The sequence below is a fragment of the Coregonus clupeaformis genome, unplaced genomic scaffold (assembly GCF_020615455.1).
Source record: "Coregonus clupeaformis isolate EN_2021a unplaced genomic scaffold, ASM2061545v1 scaf2512, whole genome shotgun sequence".
Classification (NCBI taxonomy): Eukaryota; Metazoa; Chordata; class Actinopteri; order Salmoniformes; family Salmonidae; genus Coregonus; species Coregonus clupeaformis.
This window is the reverse complement of record NW_025535966.1, coordinates 41,281-55,000: the sequence shown is the minus strand read 5'-3', so window position 1 is coordinate 55,000 and position 13,720 is coordinate 41,281. Positions and strand designations below refer to the sequence as shown.

Genomic DNA, 13,720 nt, shown 5'->3' with positions numbered 1-13,720 from the left:
CTGGATCTCCTGGGAAATGAAATAGATATGGTTTGTTACAGTCAATTCAAAGAAAATGTACTGAGACCAAGTAAAGCGAGAATGTTCTACACAGAATATGCCAGAAGGTATGGTACAACTCACCGCCTCTCCCTCTGGTCTGGGGTTGCTGGTTTTGACTGGGGGGCCCCATCGGTCCCATTGGCCCGGCCACCGGCTGCACCACAGAGCCGTCCCCCCAGCCTCACCACCTGGGCAGCGGGCCCCCGTAGGGGCCGGGAGGGCCAGGGGGACCAGGTACGCCACGGTCCCCTCTTGGAGCCTGGGTAACCGAACCCAGAACTGCCCTGTGGGGAGAAAAAACAATCAACTACCTATTTAATCTGATCACTTCAATGACTAGCTAAGATCAAGTCAAATAAAAAGAAGGTGGGAAGGACACAAAGTCAAACTGTACCTTCAGGCCCTTGTCTCCCTGAATGAGAAAGGAGACAAAGACAAGTTGTGTGTGATGTAACTATTACATTAGTGTCTGAGGCATGTATGTGGTCTGTCTGAATCAGTTGTAATCAGTTATAGGGGTTATCAGTTATAGGGGGTGTATATCACACAGTACTGTGCCAGGCAGCACACACTACCTTTCTCCACGTTCTCCTCCGCCTGATGAGGAGCCAGAGGAAGAGGCAGAGCTGGAGAGAGACCCCGAGTCCCCCCTTTGGCCCAGCGGGACCTCTGTCCCCTGGACTGCCCTTCTCCCCTCTGTCCCCTTCTCCCCGGTTAGAGCCAGTAGAGCCTGATGACACACAGATAGAGGGAGAGGTGGGTGTTAGAATAAATGTCAGAAGCAACATCGTGGTCTTATCGGCATGAATGTTGTTGTCATTGTCACCATCACTAGCATCCTCATCACTGGCATCCTCCACAGAAGCATTATGATTATGAATCGCGATCATCATCATCATCATCATCATCATCATCATCATCTCTATCATAATCATCATCATCATCATCACCACTATCATCATCATCACTATCATCATCACTATCATCATCACTATCATCACCATCATCATCATCACAGTACCACACCCTCTGTTAGATGGTCAAATCATCAGATCCTCTGTATGCATCTCGTTATTCTCTCAGTTAGCTTCCTACTACCTTTGTCCTCCCCTTCCACAGAGTTCCATGTCAACCTGCTCCACAGAGTTCCATGCCAACCTGCTCCACAGAGTTCCATGCCAACCTGCTCCACAGAGTTCCATGCCAACCTGCTCCTCAGAGTTCCATGCCAACCTACTTCACAGAGTTCCATGCCAACCTGCTCCACAGAGTTCCATGCCAACCTGCTCCACAGAGTTCCATGCCAACCTACTCCACAGAGTTCCATGTCAACCTGCTCCACAGAGTTCCATGCCAACCTGCTCCACAGAGTTCCATGCCAACCTGCTCCACAGAGTTCCATGCCAACCTGCTCCACAGAGTTCCATGTCAACCTACTCCACAGAGTTCCATACCAACCTGCTCCACAGAGTTCCATACCAACCTGCTCCACAGAGTTCCATGCCAACCTACTCCACAGAGTTCCATGCCAACCTGCTCCAAAGAGTTACATGCCAACCTGCTCCACAGATTTCCATGCCACCCTACTCCACAGAGTTCCATGCCAACCTGCTTCACATAGTCCCATGCCAACCTACTCCACAGAGTTCCATGCCAACCTGCTCCAAAGAGTTCCATGCCAACCTGCTCCACAGATTTCCATGCCAACCTATTCCACAGAGTTCCATGCCAACCTGCTCCAAAGAGTTCCATGCCCACCTGCTCCACAGAGTTCCATGCCAACCTATTCCACAGAGTTCCATGCCAACCTACTCCACAGAGTTCCATGCCAACCTGCTCCAAAGAGTTACATGCCAACCTGCTCCACAGATTTCCATGCCACCCTACTCCACAGAGTTCCATGCCAACCTGCTTCACATAGTCCCATGCCAACCTACTCCACAGAGTTCCATGCCAACCTGCTCCAAAGAGTTCCATGCCAACCTGCTCCACAGATTTCCATGCCAACCTATTCCACAGAGTTCCATGCCAACCTGCTCCAAAGAGTTCCATGCCCACCTGCTCCACAGAGTTCCATGCCAACCTATTCCACAGAGTTCCATGCCAACCTGCTCCACAGAGTTCCATGCCAGCCTGCTCCTAAGAGTTCCATTCCAACCTGCTCCACAGAGCTCCATGCCAACCTGCTCCAAAGAGTTCCATGCCAACCTGCTCCACAGAGTTCCATGCCAACCTGCTCCAAAGAGTTCCATGCCAACCTGCTCCACAGAGTTCCATGCCAACCTATTCCCCAGAGTTCCATGCCAACCTGCTCCACAGAGTTCAATGCCAACCTGCTCCACAGAGTTACATGCCAACCTGCTCCACAGATTTCCATGCCACCCTACTCCACAGAGTTCCATGCCAACCTGCTTCACATAGTCCCATGCCAACCTACTCCACAGAGTTCCATGCCAACCTGCTCCAAAGAGTTCCATGCCAACCTGCTCCACAGAGTTCCATGCCAACCTGCTCCACAGAGTTCCATGCCAACCTGCTCCACAGAGTTCCATGCCAACCTGCTCCACAGAGTTCCATGTCAACCTGCTCCACAGAGTTCCATGCCAACCTGCTCCACAGAGCTCCATGCCAACCTGCTCCACAGAGTTCCATGTCAACCTACTCCACAGAGTTCCATACCAACCTGCTCCACAGAGTTCCATACCAACCTGCTCCACAGAGTTCCATGCCAACCTACTCCACAGAGTTCCATGCCAACCTGCTCCAAAGAGTTCCATGCCAACCTGCTCTACAGAGTTCCATGCCAACCTGCTCCACAGAGCTCCATGCCAACCTGCTCCACAGAGTTCCATGCCACCCTACTCCACAGAGTTCCATGCCAACCTGCTTCACAGTCCCATGCCAACCTACTCCACAGAGTTCCATGCCAACCTGCTCCAAAGAGTTCCATGCCAACCTGCTCCACAGAGTTCCATGCCAACCTATTCCACAGAGTTCCATGCCAACCTGCTCCACAGAGTTCCATGCCAACCTGCTCCACAGAGTTCCATGCCAACCTGCTCCACAGAGCTCCATGCCAATCTACTCCACAGAGTTCCATGCCAACCTGCTCCAAAGAGTTCCATGCCAACCTGCTCCACAGAGTTCCATGCCAACCTATTCCCCAGAGTTCCATGCCAACCTGCTCCACAGAGTTCAATGCCAACCTGCTCCACAGAGTTACATGCCAACCTGCTCCACAGATTTCCATGCCACCCTACTCCACAGAGTTCCATGCCAACCTTCTTCACAGAGTCCCATGCCAACCTACTCCACAGAGTTCCATGCCAACCTGCTCCAAAGAGTTCCATGTGCCAACCTGCTCCACAGAGTTCCATGCCAACCTATTCCACAGAGTTCCATGCAAACCTGCTCCACAGAGTTCCATGCCAACCTGCTCCTCAGAGTTCCATTCCAACCTGCTCCACAGAGCTCCATGCCAATCTACTCCACAGAGTTCCATGGCAACAGAACATGCTGAGGAGTGCATGATGAGATCTCATCAACCTAGTCCAGTGAAGCTTCCCTGAAATCTGACAGGGAGAAGTAAGGGTATACTGTCCTGGAAATCAGGGACTGGTTGTCAGGGAACTCCACTGGACCTCATTGGAGAGTGTTTATAATATAGCCAGACAGACAGACAGCCGGATGGACGGACAGACAAATTACCTACCTGGTTGACCTCCTGACCCTGGTCTGGACTCTACTGAGGTCTGATGATTCCTGTCACCTACAGTCAATCAACACAAACACACTTTTCCAGCATGCCTAGTTCGTATACTAGAAAACACTAACAACTATCAACAATCAACAATCAGCCACTCTTGGAGGAAAATTAAAGGTAATGTCTACTTTCTCCACTAGAGGGTGATAGTGTGCTGTATATCCCAGCATACAGTATGTAAAAAGCGGCAAGGTTCTCAAGCCCAGACAAGTAGCGTGGTATTACACTAGGTACATATTTCCATGACAGATAGTTTCACAGTTTTTACATCAACAGTTTTCGTTAGTACTGCAGCTACTCTAAATACTCTAAATATAGCTAGATTGGTTGACTATTATTTGCGCATTTTCAATAAACCTAAGCAGAAATGAGAAAAAAATATATTTTGGGGGATAACTTTACAGATGATGTCATCATTGTTCGACTCAGCCCACTGACCTGTCTCTGAGAGCCTGTCGCTCACTGATGACGTCAGAGGGGGCTCTGGCACCGGTCGGAGAGTTGGAGGGGTGGTCTGACAGGAGGGAGGAGAGGGAAGTTAGACAGGACAGACAGACCCTGATCCAATACTTTCACATTGAATCCATCCTTCTATTTCCACATCCCAGAATAGATTAACAGGACAACACAGGATAAAGAAGATACCTTTACAGTTTGGCCTGTCTCTCTTCTGTCCCCCATCCCCACTGCCAAAGTCACCTGAGGCCTGAGAGAGAGAGAGAGAGAGAGAGAGAGAGAGAGAGAGAGAGAGAGAGAGAGAGAGAGAGAGAGAGAGAGAGAGAGAGAAACAGACAGAGACAGAGTAAATGTAAGGCATTTTAAAAAACGTTAGTTGAGATTAATCATATCATATTCCTACTAAACTGTGTCTGGTTCTACAGTCTGATCACTCACAGCGTCCGAGAGTCATCATCGTCTTCACAGAGTAGCTCAGCTGATCGAGGGTTGCCCACCACTTTCAGCTCAGTGATCGCCCCTGCACAACACACACACACACACACACACACACACACACAGACACACAGACACACACACAGACACACACACACACACACACACACACACTACAGACACACACACACACAAGACACACAGACACACAGACACACAGACACACAGACACAGACACACAGACACAGACACACAGACACAGACACACTGATGGCTGTGAGAAAGGGAGATACTGTATAGCCATTGGAGCTGTATGAATTTAATGAGCCATTAATATACAGTCAAATGTAAAGAGAATGTGTCTGACTGACTCCTGGCTGTGACCTTACTAACTCAGAACAGACTGAGTCTGGCTGTGACCTTACTAACTCAGAACAGACTGACTCTGGCTGTGACCTTACTAACTCAGAACAGACTGAGTCTGGCTGTGACCTTACTAACTCAGAACAGACTGAGTCTGGCTGTGACCTTACTAACTCAGAACGAGTTGGCTGTGACCTTACTAACTCAGAACAGACTGAGTCTGTCTGTGACCTTACTAACTCAGAACAGACTGAGTCTGGCTGTGACCTTACTAACTCAGAACAGACTGAGTCTGGCTGTGACCTTACTAACTCAGAACAGACTGATCTGGCTGTGACTAACTCAGAACAGACTGAGTCTGGCTGTGACCTTACTAACTCAGAACAGACTGAGTCTGGCTGTGACCTTACTAACTCAGAACAGACTGAGTCTGGCTGTGACCTTACTAACCCAGAACAGACGAGTCTTGCTGAAACAACAGACAGGGTTCTAAATCTCTCCCAGGGGCCTGATAGAGTTAGACTAGGAGAACGCACGTGTCAACACGCTGTGTGTTAAAAAACAGCAGGTGTGAGTGAGATGAAACCTAAACCCACACGTAGTTCGGGGGTAAATCCCTCACTAATTGCTCCCTCAGGAATCTCAGTCAGGTATGTGTCCGGGTCACTGGCAACAGAAAAGCCAGACAGCCAGTCACATCTCACTAACACAGCACCAATAACCTCCTCCCTCTAGTAAATCTATTAAATGACCTGTCCTGTCGTCCAAGAAGCCTTTCAACTTTGACCCCTGAGCACAGTCACTGACCCGTCTGACCACATGTGATGGTCACATGGGGTTTGACCCAGAGCGAGGGTTGAGGGTGGGGTTGCAGAACAACAGAGAGACATCAAGGGAAGAGTTATGCAGATGTTTTACATGAGGGAACAATATAGTAAATGATAAATATGTGTGGTCAGGTCAGCATTAGAGGTGTGGTTGGCGATCCATACTGTACCTCAAACCTGTCAGGGTCCGCCCCTCCCGCCTGACCCACGAAGATGCCCGCCCTGTCCAGCTCCATGTCATCCGGTGAGCGCTCCAACTTCACTGTCTTCCCAGAGGCGTCGCACCCCATGAAGAAGGTCACCTGGTCGTTGAACACGGACAGAGAGAACTTGGTCCAGGAGTCTAGGTCCAGGGAGGGCACGGTGAAACTAGCAGCTAGGTACGAGGCCTCCGAGTCGGGCTCTGTGTAGTAGAACAGAATCCTCTGATTCCTGCCGTCAGCGTCCGGGGCACTCAGCTTCACCCCCACGTACATGAACTTCTGGGAGGCGTCTGTGATGGAGAAGAGGACCCCGGGACTGGAGGGGATGATTTGGAAGACCAGGGAGAAGTCTCGGTAGAAGGGGTTGGGGAGGTGGGCCAGGGCCGGCTGTCCCGCAGCGGTCAGCCCATCCAGCCCTCCGAAGTAGTAGGCAGGTTTTCCCCTGGACCGGTCCGGGACTCATCAGGAGGCAGGTCTCCGATCAGCTGCAGTAGAGTCAGCACCACTCTCCGCTGCAGGGGGAGGAGACAGGATAGAAGTGAGGTCACACACACAGGAAGCCAGCTTACAGTACAGGAGTCTCATTGGCCCAGTCCAGAAACAAAGCCCTAGCCCTTACTTAGGTCCCAGGGCACTGTGTAGATCTGAAAACATTGGATAGCTGTAAGCAGTAGAATAAAAATGTCACCTTACATTCTGATTTGTCTATCTAATTCTTTCAGATCTAGTCTACATTAAGTTCCTAGGGCTTCTTTCAGATCTTGTCTACATTAAGTTCCTAGGGCTTCTTTCAGATCTAGTCTACATTAAGTTCCTAGGGCTTCTTTCAGATCTAGTCTACATGAAGAGCCTAAGGCTTCTTTCAGATCTTGTCTACATGAAGTGCCTAAGGCTTCTTTCAGATCTAGTCTACATTATGTACTCCTGAGTGGCGCAGTGGTCTAAGGCACTGCATCGCAATGCTAACTGTGCCACTAGAGATCCTGGTTCGAATCCAGGCTCTGTCGCAGCCGGCCGCGACCGGGAGACTCATGGGCGGCGCACAATTCGTCCAGGGTAGGGGAGGGAATGGCTGGCAGGGATGTAGCTCAGTTGATAGAGCATGGCGTTTGCAACGCCAGGGTTGTGGGTTTGATTCCCACGGGGGCCAGTATAAAAAAAAATTATTCACTAACTGTAAGTTGCTCTGGATAAGAGCGTCTGCTAAATGACTAAAATGTAAGTTCCTAGGCTTCTTTCAGATCTAGTCTACATTAAGTTCCTAGGGCTTCTTTCAGATCTAGTCTACATTAAGTTCCTAGGGCTTCTTTCAGATCTAGTCTACATTAAGTTCCTAGGGCTTCTTTCAGATCTAGTCTACATTAAGGGCCTAAGGCTTCTTTCAGATCTAGTCTACATTAAGTTCCTAGGGCTTCTTTCAGATCTAGTCTACATTAAGTTCACAGGGCTTCTTTCAGATCTAGTCTACATTAAGTGCCTAAGGCTTCGGGACTTTGAGTTGTTTCTGAACCAGAGCCTTTTTTCTCAGCTCCTGTTTACTCTACGCGCGTAACCACTGGTTTAGGATCAGCTATACACTCTTAGAAAAAAAGGGTCCCAAAAGAGTTCTTCGGCTGTCCCCATCAATAACCTTTGTTGGTTCCAGGTAGAACCCTCTGTGGAAAGGGTTCATTACGGAACCAAAATGGCTCTACCTAGGGTTGCAAAGGGATGGTATATTACTGGAAACTTTCAAAGTTTACCAGTAAATTACCTGAATTTTGGTATCTTTCAAGGATTTTATTTAATCTATTACAAGACACCTAGTGTCCCTTTTGGGTACTTCAGATGATCACAGGTGTCTGTAATTATCTCTCCGGCCCTCTGTGTGGCCTTATCATATGTAACATTAATTCAATAATTAAATAAGATGATTTTCAAATACAAAATTGAATGACAAAGCTGTAAAACATTATCCAAAATATAAACCATCATCATGAAATATCATTTTATTTATTTTACTATGTATTTGTTGTCAATGTTTCAGCGTCAAACTGGTGGCAGTTGTGAAAAAGTAAATAGTTGGAAGAGTTGCAGAGTTAATTGAACATATTGCCATTGTTGTTTGATGCTTTTCATTATTTAGGCTATTCTCTCTTGAACCAGATGATCTATATACTAGAAACAATATGTGGACAATATGGACACAGATACACAACATGAATACTATATACTGTATGAATACATTTTGTAAAAGTATTCAAATATAAATTATCAAGGTTACGATAGATTGCCATAGATTTTCTATTAATTACCCAAAATGACTGAACATGTCAGTAACTTTGGTAAACTTCTGGTAGCTTTGCAGCCCTAGTTCTACCTGGAATCAAAAAGGGTTCTTCAAAGGGTTCTCCTATGGGGACAGCCGAAAAATCATTTTAGGTTCTAGACAGCACCTTTTTTTCTAAGCCTGTACCATCTTCCTTTACCATACCCACAAACCATTATCAGCTAAACAGCCAAACTGATCCCAAGTCAGTTGTTAAGGGCATAGAGTAAGCATGCACATAGGGTACTTTATCATTGACATGAGGTTACCGAAGGGTACAAGGGCACAGTGCAGTAGCAGGTTAGAAAGCACCATGCCTCCATTAGTGTGCTGAGCTTCACCAAGTGACTTAGTCGTGGTGAGTGCCTCAGGTCATAGCCATTCATGTGCAGTGGAGAAAACAACATACTCACTGGGCAAAAACTGGTTGAATCAACGTTGTTTCCACATCATTTCAACAAAAAAATTCAATGTGATGATGTTGAATGAATGTGGAAAATTGATTGGATTTGAAAAAAGTCATCAACGCAAGGTAATTTAGTATTTTTTTAACCCAACTTTTAACCTAAATCCAATGACATGGTGAAATGTTTTGTTGATTTCACGTTGAATTCACGTTAGCTGACAACTCAATCAAATGTAAATCAAAACTAGACGTTGAACTGAAGTATGTGCCCAGTGGGTACCAACTCGTGACCTAGCGAATGGTCAGCGAAAGGTCCGTTGCAGAGTGAAATGACAAACCTCAGGCCACATGGACCAAAACCCAGTACCCAGTAGTAGTTAATGGTTCAACCTCACCTAGGACAGGTCAAACCCTTCACAGACCTACAGTATGTGGTCAATGATGAACCGTTCTATGTTTCTTTGATGGGCGATAGCAGATCTCGTGACAGCTCACATTCTCTTTCAAGCGCAGTGGTAAGCCTGCTTGACCAAGCTAGGTAGTAGTTGTAAAAGAAAAGCAATTTATGGAGAGAGTTTTGGGGTTCAGGAGGCAGAAACTGTGTCAAATGAACTTGGGCTGGTTTAGCATGGAAAAACGTCTGACTGTAGTCCAGTTCCCATGGACTCAAATAGCCTAGAGGGAAATGAGGAGTAGCTACATGAGACTGACCATCACATTCACATGAAATACAACGTCTAGGGAACTAAACACTGGACAGACAGACATCCTCTCATGGGTGAACTGTCAAAGTAGATTTATGACAGCTGTTTACAGAAAAGCCCACACTGTACATTGTGAAGGTCACACGAACCAGCGATACTTGAGATTTCCTATCCCTCGAGTGATGTGAACTTAAACAAGGGAAGTGAACTCCGTAACACAGTCATTTAGTCTCAGAGGATCTAGATTGAACCATGAGGCGTTATTCCAGTAGCTAGTAGTGTATACAGAAAAGGGATCTAACTTCTCAATGGCCAAAAGTGCCATTCATAAGTAAGTGCAAAATGATACTGAAGATTATACAACGGGTGGGTTTAATCCTGAATGCTGATTGGTTAAAACCGCATTCCAGCCGGTGTCTATTCCACAAGTTACCACCGGCTAAATCTATGAATGCCCTTTCAGGTGGTTGATTAAGCCTACATTTCAAATGGACCATGTCTCATATTAGTATCATATTTCCAGTTGTGACAGTGTGAATGACATTTATTGGACTATTGGAGAGTACTTGGACAACAACCAATTCACAATGACTGGAGTCCTACTACATCCTCAAATGAATTGGAACAAGAGACTCAACACTTGCTGGACTAATCCCAAACATATGTTTCCACAAACCAACACAGCAACACCACTTAGTCTCTACAGTCTGTACTCACTCCCACACCATTTAGCCAAGCCAGCTAGGGTCTCACTGGACACTGTTGTTATGCTATCTACATTCTAAACCTGCACGTCAACCGAAGCTTAGCTGAAGATTCCGTGGGATTTCAGCCAATTAGTGGGAGGCTGAGGGGGCGAGGGGGAGGCAGCTTCCCATCAGATGCACCTGCTATTGGTCCATCTGACAGGGCGCTAGGGCAGTCACAGCTCTGGCCCGGTTAGCCCTACACTAACCCAACACTAACCCAGCACTAACCCAATACTAACCCAACACTAACCCAACACTAACCCAACACTAACCCAACACTACCGCAGACACTAACCCAGCACTACCCCAACACTACCCCAACAGTAACCCAACACTAACCCAACACTAACCCAATACTACCGCAGACGCTCTTATCCAGGGTGACTTACAGTAGTGAGTACATACATTTTCTTATTTTTTCCCCGTGGGAATCAAACCCCACAACCCTGGTGTTGCAAACACCATGCTCTACCAACTGAGCCACATGGGACCAGGGTGGCTGGCCAGGCAGGCAGCTTCCCTTCCCTGTTCCCAATCTGACATGATTCCATGATTCTCCACACTGGTCTGATCCTTCACGCTATCCTGGCAACGCTCAGGGACATTCCACAGCACTGCAGTAATAGGGAGATGAATTTACAGAGTTCCAGGGATTCCCAGCCGGACATAGGAGATTAAGGGAATATCCTGTCGGTTACGTACTGCAGATGTCCCATCCCAATAGGGAATATATTCCCACCTCCCACAGATCGGGGAATCCATGGCCTACAGTGCACATTTTTACATTTGCAAAAAATAACATCAAACCTGTTTTTGCTTTGTCATTATGGGGAATTGTGGGTAGATTGACGAGGGGAAAAACAATTTCATCAATTTTAGAATAAGAATGTAACGTAACAAAATGTGGAAAAAGTGAAGGGGTCGGAATACTTTCCAAATGCACTGTATGTCTATGTCAGCTGAGCTTATTCACCTGATAGTCACCTGATCTCTGTATGTCACCTGCAATATCAATAACATGGCACCATCATTTTGTGAAGTGAGTGGGCTAAACAATGCATGTACTGACCATAGAATGTCATGCACAAAGCAAAAAATCCAAAACGAAACTAGGATTTGTGTGTGTGTGTGTGTGTCTGTCTATGCATGCATGTGAAACACATCTCAGATGTCCATGGGAATGTGGGCCATGTGGGAATCCAATAAGCTTTGTTAAGTACAGTACCCAGCACAACAGGCCTGCCAGTCTAAACATGCTGAAGTGGCTAGGGACGAGGGCTAACGACTGGCTCTCAGACCATGACCAATAAATTAATATGTCCAGGAGGAGGGTTTGCGTGCAACGTATACATTGAGGAAACTTGCTACAGCTGATGTGTGGTGGGTGGTTTCTGTAAGGGACAAAATGGCTGCCGTGTTGCATCACCCAGGTAGGTGCTAGTGGATGAGGGTGAGTTACAGTATGAAGCACTTTTAGACATGATGGAAAGCACTATATGAATACAATCTAGAAAAACCCTGAGAGATCTTGTAGCTACAAAAATCCTGCTTGCCAATGAATACATAGACCAACCTGCAGTCATTAATCTTCATAACAATACATTACACTGAGAATTAAGCAATCTTCCTTAGTCAATAAAATAAACAGTTACATTTACGTCAATGTTGAAATTTGATATATTTTGCTGTATTCAGAAAGTGCATTCGGAAAGTATTCAGACCCCTTGACTTTTTCCATATTTTGTTACGTTACAGCCTTATTCTAAAATTGATTAAATTGTTTTTTTCCTCATCAATCTACACACAATACCACATAATGCAAAAACAGGTTTTTAGGCATTTTATTTTCAGGTCACTCCAGAGATGTTTGATCAGGTTCAAGTCCGGGCTCTGGCTGGGCCACTCAAGGACATTCAGAGACTCTTCCCGAAGCCACTCCTGCGTTGTCTTGGCTGTGTGCTTAGGGTCGTTGTCCTGTTGGAAGGTGAACCTTCGCCCCAGTCTGAGGTCCTGAGCACTGGAGCAGGTTTTCATCAAGGATCTTCCTGTACTTTGCTCCATTAACCTTTCCCTCAAACCTGACTAGTCTCCCAGTCCCTGCCACTGAAAAACATCCCCAGAGCATGATGCTACCACCACCATACTTCACCATGTGGATGGTGCCAGGTTTCCTCCAGACGTGACGCTTTAAATTCAGGCCAAAGAGTTCAATCTTGGTTTCATCAGACCAGAGAATCTTGTTTCTCATGGTCTGAGTCTTTAGGTGCCTTTTGGCAAACTCCAAGCGTGCTGCCTTGCCTTTTACAGAGGAGTGGCTTCCGTCTACCATAAAGGCCTGATTGGTGGAGTGCTGCAGATATGGTTGTCCTTCTGGAAGGTTCTCCAATCTCCACAGAGGAACTCCGGAGCGCTGTCAGAGTGACCATTGGGTTCTTGGTCACCTCCTGACCAAGGCCCTTCTCCCCCGATTGCTCAGTTTGGCTGGGCGGCCAGCTCTAGGAAGAGTCTTGGTGGTTCCAAACTTCTTCCATTTAAGAACGATGGAGGCCACTGTGTTCTTGGGGACCTTCGATGCTGCAGAAATATTTTGGTACCCTTCCCCAGATCTGTGCCTTGACAGAATCCTGTCTCTGAGCTCTATGAACAACTCCTTCAACCTCATGGCTTGGTTTTTGCTCTGACATGCACTATCAACTGTGGGACCTTATATAGACAGGTGTGTGCCTTTCCAAATCATGTCCAATCAATTGAATTTACCACAGGGGGACTCCAATCAAAATGTAGAAACATCTCAAGGATGATCAATGGAAACAGGATGCACCTGAGCTCAATTTCGAGTCTCATAGCAAAGGGTCTGAATACTTATGTAAATAAGGTATTTTTGCAAAAAAATCTAAAAACCTGTTTTTGCTTTGTCATTATGGGGTATTGTGTGTAGATTGATGAGGGAAAAATTATAATTTAATCCATTTTAGTATAAGGCTGTAATGTGACAAAATGTGGAAAAAAGTCAAGGGGCCTGAATACTTTCTGAATGCACTGTATATTACTGTATATTACTGTATAACATTGTTTTATCCCTGTCTTCTCTATCCCCTCTTCATCCTCTCCTCTTCACCTCTTTTATCCTAGCAAAGAGCTTCCTCTTATAACAAGCCAAGAGGGCGTACCTAAAATGTCCTGCAACCTAAACATTGACTCTTTTAACTACAATCCGCCTAGTTACCTCATGTCTGAGTTTCACTCTGTTTTAAATAAACGTAGGTATGTCACAGTGAACAATAAACGAGTTTATAGAACGCTACCTCATTGCAGAAGGCTTTATTGCCTCAAGACCGTGCTGAAGAAATCGTTCTGTGCTCTTTGTCTGAAAACTGTAATAAGTCCTTGTTTGGGAAAATGAGAAGGCCTACTAACTGTGTGCAAAGAGCAACAGAAAACTATTTTCCTAATTCAATGATGCA

At 46.3% G+C, this 13,720-nt stretch overlaps 1 long non-coding RNA gene and 1 pseudogene across 1 annotated transcript; both read right to left on the bottom strand.

The window, feature by feature from the left end:
- Positions 1-13,487, bottom strand: part of LOC123488817 — a 26,299-nt pseudogene extending 12,812 nt beyond the window's left edge.
- On the bottom strand, positions 741-4,709 carry LOC123488814. Its single transcript, XR_006660305.1, has 5 exons — positions 4,700-4,709; positions 4,451-4,511; positions 4,244-4,319; positions 3,755-3,811; positions 741-772 (listed from the first exon to the last, which is right to left on the bottom strand). It is a non-coding gene; the product is annotated as an uncharacterized LOC123488814 (long non-coding RNA).
- Positions 13,488-13,720: the final 233 nt, after the last annotated feature.